The sequence below is a fragment of the Hordeum vulgare genome, chromosome 6H (genome assembly GCF_904849725.1).
Source record: "Hordeum vulgare subsp. vulgare chromosome 6H, MorexV3_pseudomolecules_assembly, whole genome shotgun sequence".
Lineage (NCBI taxonomy): Eukaryota > Viridiplantae > Streptophyta > Magnoliopsida > Poales > Poaceae > Hordeum > Hordeum vulgare.
In genome coordinates, this window is record NC_058523.1 from 513,920,711 (window position 1) to 513,936,338 (window position 15,628).

Sequence of the window (15,628 nt, forward strand, 5' to 3'; positions counted from 1 at the left end):
ATCATCAAGAATTATTTCCTTGAGACCACTCAAGTCTGGGTAACCAAAGGATCTACCAATGGGGTAGCATGTAACACGAATTTCAATTCCAGACTGCTTCACAGCCTTAGCAATCTGAGTCTCAATAGAATAACCAAGTAAACCGGTCTCATCAAGAGTAGTAGAAGCATCATGAAAAGTATCAGACATAGTGACAGACTTGGTAGAAGCAGCATGTGGTGGTGGCGAAGCAAACTTACTCATAACAGAAGGTGAATCAAGCGTAGCACTAGTGTTAAGAACAGTACCTTTTCTTGTAGTGGATGGTAAAATCAGAACCTTGGGGTCTCCTTTCTTACCCATAGCGGATAAATCGCAGCAAGCAAAATAACTCCAAGTAGACTTGTAAATAAAGCTATGCTCCCTGGCAACGGTGCCAGAAAATAGTCTTGATAACCCACAAGTGTAGGGGTTCGCAATAGTCTTCGCGGGTAAGATAACCCAATTTATTGATTCGACACAAGGGGAACCAACGAATAGTATAAGCTTTAACAATTGAGTTGTCAATTCAACTGCACCTGAAAGATACTTGCTTGGCAATGAAATATTAGTAGCAACAGTGATATGGATGTGATGGTGGCAACGGAAATAATGGTGGCAAAGCAACAAAAGTAAAACAGCGAAAGCAAAGCAACTTGTTACTAGCAGGATTAAAACACTGTAGGCTAGGGAGATGGATGGTTGGTCATGGATGAGAGATATCATGTATTTAACTTGGGGCAAGGCACACAGAAAAGTAATGATCATCTAGGCAAATATCAAACATTAGGCATGTATCCCAAGGTAGTCGTGCGTGCTTGCAATAAGAACTTGCATAACATCTTTTGTCCTACCATCCCGCTACCAACGGGGCAAAAAAGAACTTATGGAGATTAAGGTGCTCCTGTCAAAGAGCACCGGAACAACGCATTAACAATCAGTGGATACATGGAATCCTCAAATTATAGTCTATCCCCTTTGGTGTCCCAAGCTGCCACCATTGGGATTGGCGGTTCGGGACTATAATACTCATAGATAGGATCAAGAACACAAATATATTCATGAAAACATAAGGTATTCAGATCTAAAATCATGGCACTCGGGCCCAAAGTGACAAGCATTAAGAGCAACAAGTAGTAGTAAAGATAGCAAAGATGATAAACACCATAGTAGATGATAGGCAACATGCCCCCAACAATCTGACGAACTATTACATGATCTAACTCATCCAATCCCTACCACCCCCTTTGCCTACAGCAGGGAATTACTCACACATGAAAGAGGAAGTCATGGAAGGGTGATGGGGTGGTGATGGTGATGACGATGACGACGATTTCCCCTCTCCACAGGCCAAGGCAGCCTCCAGATTAGCTCTCCCGGAGAAGAACCACGGGTGGCGGCGGCTCCGCGTCGAGAATTGGCGAAACGACCTCTGTTCTGGAATTTCTCCGTCACGAGTAAAAATAGGAGCCAAGGTAGGGCACCAGAGGGGGTGAGCCCCACCCAGGTGGGCTCCCTGCGTGGCTAGGGGGCAGGCCGCGCCACCAGGTCGCCTGGAGGCCTGGTGACCCCCCTCTGGCCCATCTTTTGGTCAAGGGTTCCTCCTGGTGCGTGCATTTATCTATTTTTTATTGGAATATTCCGGACACCTAAAAATCCATTTTCCTGCACACAAGAAAACCAAACAGGCAGCTCTGCTGAAAACAGTGTCAGTCCGGGTTAGTTTCAATCAAATTATGAAAGAATGAGGCCAAAAACATAGCAAAAGTGTTTGCAAAAGTCGATACCTTTGAGACGTATCAGCGACTAGCATTTTTCAGCGTTGTGTCAAATCAGAGAAGGGACTAGAGATCCTCAGAGACATCCACCAGGGTGAGTGTGGGCACCACGCCGCCTCAAGAACCCTAGTGGCCAAGGCCTTTCGCCACGGGTTCTACTGGCCAACGACCTTGGAAGAAGCAAAGCAGCTCGTCGATGAGTGCGAGGGCTACCAGCGTTTCAGCACGTGAAGCCACCTGCCGGCTACGACCCTCAAGACCATTACCCTTTCATGGCCTTTCATCGTCTGGGGGCTCGACATGGTGGGGCCATTCAAGAAAGCTAGAGGCGGCATGACGCACCTCCTGGTAGCCGTCGACAAGTTCACGAAGTGGATAGAAGTAAGACCCATCAAAAAGCTGGATGGCCCCACGACCGTTCGATTCGTCAAAGATATTACCGTACGCTATGGCGTCCCCCACAGCATCATCACCGATAATGACAACAACTTCGCCAAAGGTGCGACGACACTTTTCTGCTCCAAGGAAGGCATCCGGCTCGACCTTGCGTCGGTGTCCCACCCATAGTCGAATGGCGCGGCCGAAAGAGCAAAGAGCTTGATTCTAGACGGCATTAAGCCGCGGCTCGTGACGCCCCTGGTCCGGTTGGCCCACTTCTGGATTGAAGAGCTGTTAGCCGTCTTATGGAGCCTTCGCACCACGCCCAACCGATCAACCTGTTTCAGTCTGCTCTTCCTTGTGTACGGGTCCGAGGCGATCATCCCCATGGACATCGAATTTGACTTGCCTCGGGTCACCTTGTACACGTAGACATATGCAAAAGAAGCAAGAGAAGATGGCGTCGACCTGATTGAGGAAGCACACGAGCTGGCTCAGAGCAGGACGGACATCTACCAACAGAAGCTTCGCCACTACCAAAGCAAGCATATCCGCCCCTTTCCTTCCGTGAAGGGGACTTGGTACTCAGGAGAATCCAACGAACCTCCGGCCAGCACAAGTTGTCCTCCCCATGGGAAGGGCCCTTCATCATCAGCAAGGCACTGCACAACAACGTGTACTACCTGATAGATGCCCAGAAGTCGTAGAAGCACAAGAGAGACACCTTCGGTGAGGAGTCGGAGTGTCCATGGAACTCAGCGCTCCTTCGCCCGTTCTACTGCTGAGAAAGAAAGAACTAGTGTACGTATGTATCCCCTACCCTTTTGGGCTTAATGAACGCAGCGGGTGCCCCAAGCCGATGTTTGGGGCATACCTTTTTGATTCCTTCGATCATGTCGCTTCTTGAGCAAGAACCCCGGTTCGACTCCTTGGACCCGGCTGCTCGCTGGCCGGCCCGAGTCTTCTCTCTGTGTCATAGCCGGTCAAGTAACGCGGGCCGAGCAAAAAACCCTACCACCCTGCCTAGCTGTAGACAGGCTTCAAGCTATCCGGCTAGCACGACTCCGGGACAGAAAAACTTGCCGCTCACCAACGCCGACTACAAAGGAGCATCCAACTCGGGCTAGTCGAACCCTCTGCGATTATTTTCAGCCGGCCTCTGCCGCACTCACCCTAACTCTAAATGTTCCTGCGGCTCCAAAGATCCACGGCCACCCCCAAGGCAGAAGTCCCGTCTTAGTCACAGACCGGCTCCGGCTGTCGGGCTGGCGGTGCGGAAGCCGGAGGAGGGCAAGGTCTTGGTTAAACAGAAGCCAAGGGAACAAAAAACGTAAGACGAGTCTGCAAGCACATTTTTTTCAAACATCCATGCATATATTACAGATAAGCATAAAACGGCCCACGACCATAAGTTTAGTACATCACACCCCCAGTGGGTGGAATTCCACACTAAGAAAAATGCAGGAAAAGAAGAAATTCTACTCGGCGGCGGCTTCGCCCTTGGCTCCGACGTCACGTGCGGCAGCCGAGGCGGACGTCTCGTCGTCGGCTCCGGAACGTCCCGCAATAGCCAAAGTGGACGCTTTGTCTACGGCTCCGGCGCCTCCCGCGTCGGCCTCCGCGCCCGTATCCTCCTCCATCGCGGGGTCGACATACGCAACACCGCTGGAGTCGGTGACCTCAAGCTCCGTCTCACCGGCGCTGCTTTCAGGGTCGTAAAGGGCCAGCCGGTACTGGACCTTCAGAATCACGTACCATCGCGCCTCCGCAAAGGGACGTACTCGTCTCATGGGGCAAACGACGTGAGGTCGCTCGCCTGCAGGAGCAGCTCGTCTTCAACCATCGCCAGCGCCGTCTCCATGCCGACACACTGGGTTGCAAGCTGGCCCAAGTTGAGGTCTGAGTACCATGACTTGGCGACCCAAAGCGCCATGTATGCACCAGCGCGCGCCGCCGAGTCACGCGAGTCGCCCAACCGGGCGCTCTCATCCTCCAGCCACCTCGACAGCCGGCTCATGGATTCTGGCTCCACCGCACCCGGCAAAAGCGCGTGGACCATGGCCAGCCCGGCCTCCTCGAGCCTCGCCAGGGCTCACTCTAGGTCCGCCAAGCGGGCCTTGGCGGCGATGCCCAGCTCCTCCACGGTCCAGCCGGCGAACGCCTCAATGTGCGCGCCCGCGTCCCACTGCTCGTGGGGGTGGAAAACGTACCCCGACCGACTTCTCGAGATGAAGCAACCGCTCCCGCATGGTCTCGGCCACCTGTGCCACGTGGCTGCGACACTGGACAAATTCCACAATCAGCATGGGGACCCCGCTCACTGGCGCACTAGAGGTCCCTCTCACAAGGCACTCGCCGGCTGTGTCCCAGGTCTCCATCGGCCGGCTCCCCGCGCTGGAAATGGCCCCAGATGCAACCGGGCCACGTGCCGATACCATCATGACACCGACTCCTCGAGGAGTATCCCCGACCGGCTCCTTCCATGCATCGGGATGGTGGGGCTCCTTCGTAGTAGGGGCCTCGGCTCCTGGGGCCCCGCCTCCCTCCTCGACCGCCAAATCACCGGCGGCATCCACCACCACCTGGGGCCTCCATCCTGGGCGGTGGGACCTCGACCTTCGGCGCCTCCGGTGCGATGTTTGGCGTGACCTCGGGCACGTCCGGTGCGACATCAGCCCCTCGCAGCGCCACCTCAAGCCCTTATGGTGCAGCATCGGGTCCCTGCGGGGCCACCTCGGGATCCTCCGGAGCATAGTTAGGCCCTTGCTCGGGCCCCGTGGCGGCCTTTGCCGCGCTAGCATCCGGGCGCTCCGCCTCCCGCTGTCGCAGGGGGTCGTGCGTCCGCTTGGACCGCTTCTCCCTAGCCAGCGACTCTGCAATGAAGTCGTCCGACTGCGGCTCCGTGCGGCTCCCCCCGGCTGCCATCTTCTGGGCTGCCTCCTCCCAAGGACGCCGCTCCTGCTCAATTAACGCCCGCTGCACCGACTCCATCTCGGCCCAGTCAGCATGCTCCCTCTCGAAGCTTCCCCCGTCCTCCATCATCGCCGTCCGGGCCGACTTCGCTAGGGCGCCAGGGGCCCTTTCGTCATCTTCCGATGAACACAAAACCTCACAAGGAAAAACAAAGGGGAACAAGCCGGTTGGGAAACTTACCCAGTGCTGACGGGAACTGGTCGTCTGGAGGGCCCAGCTGGCAGAATCCGCCACTTCTTCGTGCTGCCTCCGCGGCCCCCGACCGGAGGACCACAAACGCCTCGTTTGGATGCCACATGGGTCCCCACTAGCAATTTTATTTGCCTCCTGACCTCTGCCTCGTCTCCAGTCGAGCCACGACCGGCTCGGCGCACCCGTCTCCTCGACACGGTGGGGGCGTCTTCTGACGCCTCCGAATCCTCCGCGGCGGCTACATCGCACGACTCTGATGACTCATCATCGTCATTAGGCCAACCCAGCAACACAAACTTAAGGGACTCACCAGCTTGCTCGGATCCATCCGATTATGCCTTGTCGTCTCCCGACATCTCGTCTCCGGCGCGGGCCGCCACTCTCGGCTCCACCTCATCAGCGTCTTTAATCTCCTCCGGATCCAACTCCGACACGTCGACAGCTGGCGGGTTGTAGATCTGGAGCCGGGAAAACAAATGTCGCTGCATTTGGCACCCGACATCAAACACAAGGCGCAACAGAGACACTAAGGAAAAGGGGAGCCGACGCATCGCTTATCATCGAGGCCGGATGGGCCCGGTCATAGGGAACCTTGCCCCGACTCCAGTCGTCCTCGTCCATTGGGTTGTCAGAGATCAGGTTCACCCATCTGGGCACCCAGTGCACCCACAACTCCTTCGTTGAGAGACGCCACGGGTCGTGCCGGCCGCTCATCTGGCAAATGAGGTGTGGCCGGCGCGACACCATGGTGGCCAGCAGATCCACAGCAGTGAGGCCCTCCACTTCGAACATCTGCTCCAGCCGGGTGCAGATCCCTCCCACCTCCTCAACCACAGGCGGCAGCTCCATCTTCCAATTCAGTTTATGAACCAACGGCTCGTCAAAGAAGGCGGGCAGGTTGACGTGGTCATGCGGTAGGTCGAGATTCTTCACATAGAAGAACCCCATCTGCTAGTTCTTCACTGAATCTTGCAGAGGGAGCTGCGGGAAGCCGGATCCAGAGCGATGATACACGACTGTCGCTCCGCAACGGGTCATCCGCTTCTCGCCGGTGGCCTTGTCCATAACCAACGACTGCTTGAAGAAGAAAAGCCGGCACCGAAGGTCCAGTGCGGCTTGATCCCGAGGAAACCCTCGCGGAGGGTGACGAACGCGGCCAGCTACAGGACGACGTTGGGGGCAAGATGATGCGGCTCCAGGCCATAGTGCATCATGAAGCTGGAGAAAAAATGGCTCACCGGCAGCCGAGCCCTCGAGCGAAATGCCCCGCGAACACCACCACCTCGCCATCCCGCGGGGCCGGAGAGTTCTCCGCACTAGGATGCACGCGGCGACGAGCTCGGCCGGCGGCAACTTGCGATGTTGGCGGAGGACATCGATGTGTTCCTCGTCGATGTCGCTGCCGTCCTAGGCGCCGCGGGTCGGTGACATCTTCGGCGACGACTCAGAACGCGGGGCCGATGACGAAGAGCGCACGGTGAGGTGTGACAGGAAACGATGGCTAGTAGTGGCAACAGGTTCAATGACCGGCATATATCTTTGTCTCAGGTGGGGAGGGGTGGCATCAGAGAAGACACGGGCGAGGACGGGAGAGCAAATGGCTCCCTCGGCCTTTCCTCCTACCATTGAAACCCTACGCGGGGTAGTGGGTAGAGAATCCGACATGCATGCCCCCACTACCTCCGGGTTGCGCGGGCGACATAATTACGTCTCAAGAGCACCAACTGTCGCCCCCGAATCCACACAAGATTCGCGTGCGTGGGCTGAGGCTACCTTCGGGCGGGCCTTGCTCCGTAGCCCAGTCTTGTCACGCGTGTGGCCTGTCAGGCCTCGGCCTACGGGGTGCCACATGTGGCACCCTCCATCTGCGCACGAGAGAGCCTCAGGCGGCTCGCGCAACGGTCAGCTACGGCTCGAGCCGGCTCGAGCCGGCTCCGGCGGGCACGCGATCCGATCGCAGCACCGCGACGCGCTTAAGATGAAATCTAAGCCGACGAGGTCCGCCGCTCTGAGTCGCTGGCCCCTGCTTTGGGGACTACTGATGGGGGATAACCTCGGGGTAGGCCAAAAGTCAGGAGTCCTCTAGACCCCCTTTGAAAAACATAACAGGACGGCCGGCTGCGTCTGGCCGACTGCACCGTCGAGCCGGCTCGGGTGATGCCACTCCCCTTCAACTCGACTGCTCCCCGCTAGCCGACGGGTCAGCCTCAGCCACATTGCCCTGACAAGCCGCGTCAGGGGCATCATCAGCAAGGGTATAGCTACAACGTCTAGGGTACCGCTGACCTGATCGTGTGAGACTACAATGAAGGGGACGTACCACTGACCGCCGTCGACTGCGACCAGCCGAGACGGCACAGTGACGAGCACGCCCCCGTCCACTCCATTACCTGCTCCGGCTTAGGCAATAGTGCAACCGGCCGTATGATGACCGAAGCCGACTATGCAAGACGACGCACATAACGCGACGCACGCTGCTGCGTAACAAGCACACACCAATGGCGAGGCCTGACAAGCGGGCCCCGGCTCTAGATGGGGCCCACCAGCCGGTGGCCCCCCACGTGCGACAAGACTTCTCCAACCGGTGGGCCCCTTGCCGGCTCCATATGCTGACAGCCGGGTCCCATCCGGTACCTTCTATTCCTATTGTAAGCAAGGGGGTTGGCATATGAAAACTCCTGACACTACCCCATGCAAGGGGTCGTCCGATCACACACACGCACACACGGGAGAGGAAAAGAGAGATCACAACTCCTTATTCTTCCTCCATCATACAGCTCAGGGAGCATATGGTATTGGCAGCCGGCTCATCAACTAACTCAAGCAAGACTAGGGGTGTTACCTCCTACGAAGGGCCCCGGACCTAGGTACTTTGTGTGTCTCGCACCGCTCGTTCCCAATCCCGTTTTTGGAGCCTGACGGTGTCCTTTCGGTCCCAACCATGTACGATTAGCCACCCCATGGCATGTGTCGTGAGAAAACAACGACAGGAAGAGCTCACGAGCCTCGACGCCATAATGTTGGGAGCGATGGACCGCGTCGCCGAGGCGGCCTCCACCCTGGGTCCGTCCCTAAAGCCCGAACTAGTTGGTACACCCGGATCATCCTGAGCCGAGCACTGCTCCAGCACTACTCTAAACGTCCCTGGAACAGTGATATGGCGGATCAACCCCATGCACTCTAAGAACATGGACGCCAAAAATATCTCGGCCCTAAACGAGTTGTTTGACCGGATCCAGGCCATGGGAATATCAGACGGACAACCTCCGGTCTATGATCAGATCAGGCTTAGACCCGAAGATAGCGAGATTTATGCCCCGCATATCACACACCTAGTTGCCAACATCGAGGACCTAGTCGGAGGTTCGCCCTCTCAGCCACCGGAGCTACGAAAGGTTTATGTTCGGACTCCCGACCATCTAAAACGTCCCTCTAGCTTGGAATCCGTACTTCGCCCGAACTCAATTCGACGCGCGACTCAGATCCCGTGTAGTAGTGTCTGATTGATAAACCGGATCCCAAACGCCGCTTGTCAGACTCCATGATTGTATGAAGCACAACTGCCAAAGCTTGGGATTCACATCCTACCGGGATACAAAGGTTTTCCCCACCCACCTCCTAAGTCAAATACTCTCTAAGTAATTCGGTGGCACCCAATATACATGACCTATTTCTTGTCAAACGACAAAGAGGGGAAATGGTCCAGCACTTCTAGGCTAGATTCCTCCTGGCGAAGAAAAGGATAGCAGACTGCAACGGTCAGAAAATCGTAGCAGCCTTGCGGCATAATTGCCACGATGAAGGAATCCTGAACGCTCTTCGGCATAATCGATGTGGATACCCATGGTGACAATGGGGCATTCTATTGATTCACTTGATATATGCTATGGCATCAACTTGCAGATTCTGGTGACCTTGGGGACCTATGCATAGGGGTTGATTACATGTTTTCATACTATGTTCTTTGATAGAAATCTTGGGGGTACTCTTTGAAGTTCTTTGTGTTGGATTGAATATGATGAGTTTGAAATTGTTGATGCATGTTGTACAAATAATCCAAGGATACTTGACGTGACATTTGAGTGTCTAGGTGACATTAGGGTTGATTGATATGTATCATAGGTGTTATTCTACTACAAACTCTAGGGCTATTTGTGATACTTGTAGGAATAGTCCAATAGATTGATTGGAAATAATAACTTTGAGGTGGTTCTACTACCTACGACAATTTCATCTCATGTTCTCCGCTACTTATGAACTTTGGAGTGATTCTTTGTTGACCGAGTCTGTTTAACTACTTAGGCCAACCAAATCGGTGTCGCTGAGTTTTTACTTCGGTTCCGCCGAGTTGGGCAATAATGTTGTAATGGTCGGATTTTTGGAGATGACTATATATACCCCTCCACCTCTTATCATTCATAGAGAGAGAACTTAGAACAAGCAAACACTTCCACCATTCATCTTTTGAGAGAGAACCACCTACTCATGTGTTGAGATCAAGATATTCCACTCCAACCATATGAATCTTGATTTCTAGCCTCCCCAAGTTGCTTTTCCACCCATTCAAACTTTTCTACCAAGAAAAATCATGTGAGAGAGTGATTGAGTGTTAAGGATACCATATTTTAAAGCACAAGAGCAAGGAATTTACCATCCATACCACATCTATTAACTTTTGGAGAGTGGTGTCTCCTATATTGGTTAGGTGTCGCGTGGGATCCTCCAAATCATGTGGAGTTAAATCAACATGTTTGTAAGGGCAAGGAGATCGCTTACTTCGTGAAGATCTACCCCGAGTGAGGCTAGTCCTTCGTGGACGTAAGCCATGGTGCAATAGACAAGGTTGCTTCTTCATGGACCCTTCGTGGGTGGAGCCCTCCGTGGACTCGCGTAGCTGTTATCCCCCATGGGTTGAAGTCTCCATCGACATGGCCATACAATAGCACCACCTATTGGAACCATGCCAAAAATCTCCATGTCATCTTTGCTTTTGATCTTCCCATCCCTACCCTCTACTTACATGTGCATGTCTTTACTTTTCTCTACTATACTCGTAGACTTTCATGTGTAGGGTGTGCTAGACTTGATAAAATTGCTAAAACTTTCCAATAGCTAAAATTGGGAAAAGGTTAGGTTTTTATCTGGTCAAGTAGTCTAATCACCCCCTCCCCCCTTTAGACATACTTCGAATCCTACACTTTGTAGCGGCTTCCATTTTGTGGTTCTCTAACCCAGTGACAAGAAGGGACAAAACACATATTGTATTGTTGCCACTAATGATAAAACGCAGGCTTTTGTCTTATGGATTGATTTATGTTTGTATTATGTCATCTTGCTTATTGTGATACTCTAATTCTTGCAAACTTAATACCTTGAGATGAATGTTGGATAGCGTTTTTTGGCGCGGAGTACTAATAATAGATGTAGTTGGATTAATGGTCTACTTACCACAAATGTTATGCCTTTATGAGATTATACCATGTACAATCATAGTCATAAATATTGCAATTTGGTTGACTTCCCAACTTTAATTTGTTTACCATGCTACTTGTTTTTTTCCAGAGAGATCTCACTAGTGAACCTATGCCCCCTAGTTTATTCTTCATTGCTGAATTCTTCTACACAACTGCTACCTACTATTTATCGTTTTCACATTGCTGCTATTTTACTCTATCACTTGTGTTTTACCTTGTAACTAGCAAGACAAGGGGCTTGAGAACCCTCTTGCCATGTTAGGATAGGTTTGTCTGTGTCGTTTATGTAGGTGTTGTGACATGTCTAGCTTGGAAGCTCCTACTGGATTGATAATCTTGGTTCTCCAACTAAGGGAAATATTTGTTGCTTGATGCTTCACCCTTCTCTTGAGGGAATCCCAAAAACTCATGCAAGAGTAAGCATTGGGTGGGGAGTCAATTTTCAAAGGTGTGTGTCAATGAGGCATTCGATCTTGCGGCATCTAGGCTCGTCCTCATCAAACATGCCACGACAGGTATCTTGGACGGACTCCATAGACTAGGCAAGGTCAGTGACAAGGTGTGTGTTGTCCTACTGGATGACTAGGTAGTCACGAAGGACCAGCCGCTCTGCCTCATCTCCACCAACGGCGGCGACACGGCCCTGGCATTGGTAGGTCAAGGAGCGCCATGTCTATCCACTCACTCTCTCAATCTAGGCCCCATGTAGGTAGAGAAGATGAGGGACACTGGAGGGACATTTTTTTGTTCTGGCCATTGAGGAAAACAAAATCTAGATTTGACCTCACTTTCAAAAAAATACAATCTAACCTATTCTCGTGATGCCAACATGCCAGGCGTGTGGGTTGCATGGGAGACACTACGAATCCTGGCGTCTGGTGTGGGCCCCGCTCGATCGGCAGCTACGTTGACTCGCTGACGTGGCAAAGGTCGAGATGCCATGGCCATGGCATCTTGTCTTCAGACCGAGACGCCGTGGACTTTGGCATGTGGCCCTCGTAAGTACATCAGCCAATGGGAGAGTGGGTGGGACCCACCCCACTCACTCTCCCCAATCCAACCCGAGCTTGCCCATTCCACTCTCCTCTTCCCCTCTCTCCAACACTCAAGCCCCCCTCAAATCCTCTCCAAAATTTGGTTCCCTTGGGTGGATCTTTCCATCACTTTGTTTGTTGTGGTAATCACCCTTGAATCATCCTTTTTTTGCTTAAATCTTGTTATTTTGCCAGTTTTTTACATCTTGGAGAAATCCTAGTTCATGCTTTCCCCCTATTTTTGGTGTGTTTTAGTATCTTGTTTATCTTTGGTAATATGGACGAGCTTGTTGTAGAAGAAATATTTGCTTCATGAGTAGAAAGTTTGTTGTTTAGGGTTAATTAGTGTTTAGGGTAAATATTCATTAGTGTATCTTAATTAATGTATTTTTTTGAACATCAATAATAATTTAGTGTTGATATGATGTGGATTTTTAGAAAACCCACAATTCTCATTGATGTGTTTAATTGATTCATGTTGTCTTTAGATGAAGGGACTTGTTAATGTTCATTATATGGACAAGGAGTCATTCTTGACTAAGAATGTCGACGCAGATGAGGAAGCAATTGTTTTTTATACGATCCCCCTAGCTATGATGAGCTTGTTGCAAAAGTGAGACATGTCTTAGAGTGGATGGACCCCAATGATGGTGTTAAGTTAATAGGAAGGTAGGATGTTGGAGTTGGAACCAAATCTCGCTTGAAAAGTATGCCTATCACCTCTAACTTGCATTGGGATGTATACAAGGAAAAAGTTTCCCAATCAGAAGACAATTCACTTGAATTGTTTGCCACCAAGTTTGAACCTCATCAGTTTGCAATTGACTTGAACCGGCGTGTCTCTTCCCCAATGACCGAGAGGACAAGTGTGCCTTTTGTTGAGCATAGGATTGTGATTGATGCCTTCAATGCTTATAACCAACCACCAACTAGCCAAGAAAATGAGGTTGAATTGTACGCCCCTAATGCTTGTAGCCAACCACCAACTAGCCAAGCAAATGAAGTTGATGTGATTGCTAGTGACAGAGTAATTTAGGAGGATGGTGATGCTGATGCTGATGGTGATGAGGATGAGCTAGAGGAAGGGTTTCATGGTATTGATGTTGGTGACTTGGATGCGTACATAGCGCAAAAGGAGATGGATCGTGAGTTACCTTTTAGGCGTCTATATGGGTATGACTCAGATGACGAAGGTCTTGACAAACAATTGGATGAGGATGGATTCATGCAGGAGGAAAACCAAAATCACTTTGAGTTAACCGGCTTGGAAAAAAGAACTCACTTGTTTCGAGATCTCAACCTTGCCCATAAATCCATAGTTGATGGTGGCATGAGAAACACGACCATTGAGCCAACACCTTGCCCTGATCCAGGCGAACCAAGGGATGAGAACAAGGACGATAATGTTTATTTGAAAAAAGGAGTGAATTTTATAACTCTGTCTCACATGAAGGTTTGGTTTTGTGACTATGCCATTCGGAACCACATGCCATATTATGTTGATCACTCCGACATAATTTTGCATTACACCGTGAAGTAATGAGAAAGGAAATGAAGGATGCCCATGGAAGGCTCGTGCAAGAAAGTTAAAAGAAACCGAGAGAATGGGTGTTCAGAAGTTGTGTTCCCACTCATAGGTGCAAACCACCAAAGAAATGACTTCGTACGACACACCGTCAGCTCACGTTTGAGTACCTCAGATACAAATTTATGAAATACATAGCTACTGATCCCACTGTCAAAGCGAGGTTTCTCATGAAGATGGTGAAAAAACTATATGATTATCAAGTCAAGTATGGGAAGGCATGGAGGGCCAAGGAACATGCTATTAGGATGTTGTATGGTGGTTGCGAAGAAGCATAGAACCAGCTCCCGAGATTGTTGGGAGAGATTGCACATAGGAACCCACACATGTATCATGTGGTCGATGATAATCACGGAGTGTGGAAGCATTTCAGCATTGTCGTCCGGTCTTGTCTGTAGCTGGCACCTTCTTGACCAGTAGATGCAAGGGCACACTAATGGTAGCAATGGCGCACTCGTCGAACGACAATGTGTTGCCAGTTGAATTTTCTTTGGTGTCTTTCGAGCACCAAGACAATTGGGAGTGGTTCATGGGTCATGTGAGGCACAAGGTGATTGGTGATAGGGAGGTATGCATCATATCGGACCGGCACCATGGCATACTCAAGGCAGTGGACATTGTTATTCCAGGCTTTCCAAAGCTTCACCACCGATGATGCATGAGGCATTTCGTGGCCAACTTTTACCGGGCATGTAAGAGCAAGGAGTTCAGTAAAGACCTTACCCCATGTATGTGTGGCCTTCACCATCCAAGCTTTCGATGCTCGCTACAACAAATTCTTTGCAGCGATGAACGAAGGGGGAAAAGAATTCTTCACAAGGAATTTCAGCGAGAAGCACAAGTGGGCAGATGCTCATGATGATGGAGGAAGGCGATATGGCGACATGACGAGCAACTTGGTTGAATGTTTCAACAACGTGCTCAAGGGTGCCTGTTCATTACCGGTGATTGCAATAGTGGAGTATACCTTCTTCAAGATTAATGAGTACTTTCAGAGGCATTCGAAAGAGACTACCAACTGGATAGGTGAGAAAATGGATTATTCAAAGAAGGTTGATAAATGGCTTGAGTTACAAGCAAGCAATTCTTCGCAACAACAAATTATCACATTCGACAGAACTGAAATGAAATATCAAATTGACGAGCCAGGTGGCACAACACGAGACGGTCATTCATATGGTGGTGCCGCATTTGAGGTGCACCTCAAGACACGGTGGTGCCAGTGCGAGAGGCCTAGTAAGTATCATTGTCCATTCTCACATTTGATAACATCGGCGAAGGCGGCACACATATCATTTTGCGATGGAAAAACTGTGCGGATGCAAGAATTCCATGTGGAAGCTACTAGGTTGACATGGGCGCCTCGGTTTCACCCTTTCTTAGACTAATCACAATGGCCTGAGTATCATGGCACCCATATTAAGCCAGACCCTCTCTTGAAGGTGGAGACCAAGGGTAGAAGGAGAACTAAGAGGTCCAGGGGTGATATGGACGACCTTGCTGGATACACTGGCATGAATCAATTTGGTAGCGGTCATTTCATGGAGGCTCTTGATACTATCAACTGTGGGGGTGCGATGAAGGGCAACACAATGCGCGGACATGCAAGAAAATGAAAACGTCGAAGGGGGGCATTCCTAGTCGTAGCTGTAGAGATAGGACAAGTTGTGGAGGAGGATCTGATGGTGGTGGTCGAAGAGGAAGGACAAGTGTTAGAGGTGGTGGTGGTGGTGGTCGTACAGGAAGCACAAGTGCTAGAGGTGGTGGTGGTGGTTGTCAGACAGGAAGCACAAGTGCTAGGGGGGTGGTTGTCATAGAGGAATCACAAGTGCTAGAGGTGGTGTTCGTGGTCATAGAGGAAGCACAAGTGCTAGAGGTGGTGTTCGTCATAGAGGACATGTTGATAATGGATCAATATTCAGTTATTTGCTTAATCCAGATGGTTAATAGAAGAAGAATGGTATATTATGTGTTCATACAAGTCATATAATTTCTTTATTTTATTTTATTTACACATTTAGTTTGTTTTTGTATTTTGTTAACAATTATTCATTTTGTAGGCATGGCTTCATCCGGTTCCATGACGAGGCTGCCGTGCGCCGAACAAGAGGACATGCCGAAGATGTAGAGAGAGGCCGAGTTGGACAAGATCAAGGAGAAGGATGTGCCGACACCACCATGTTGGTGTGGTGATGT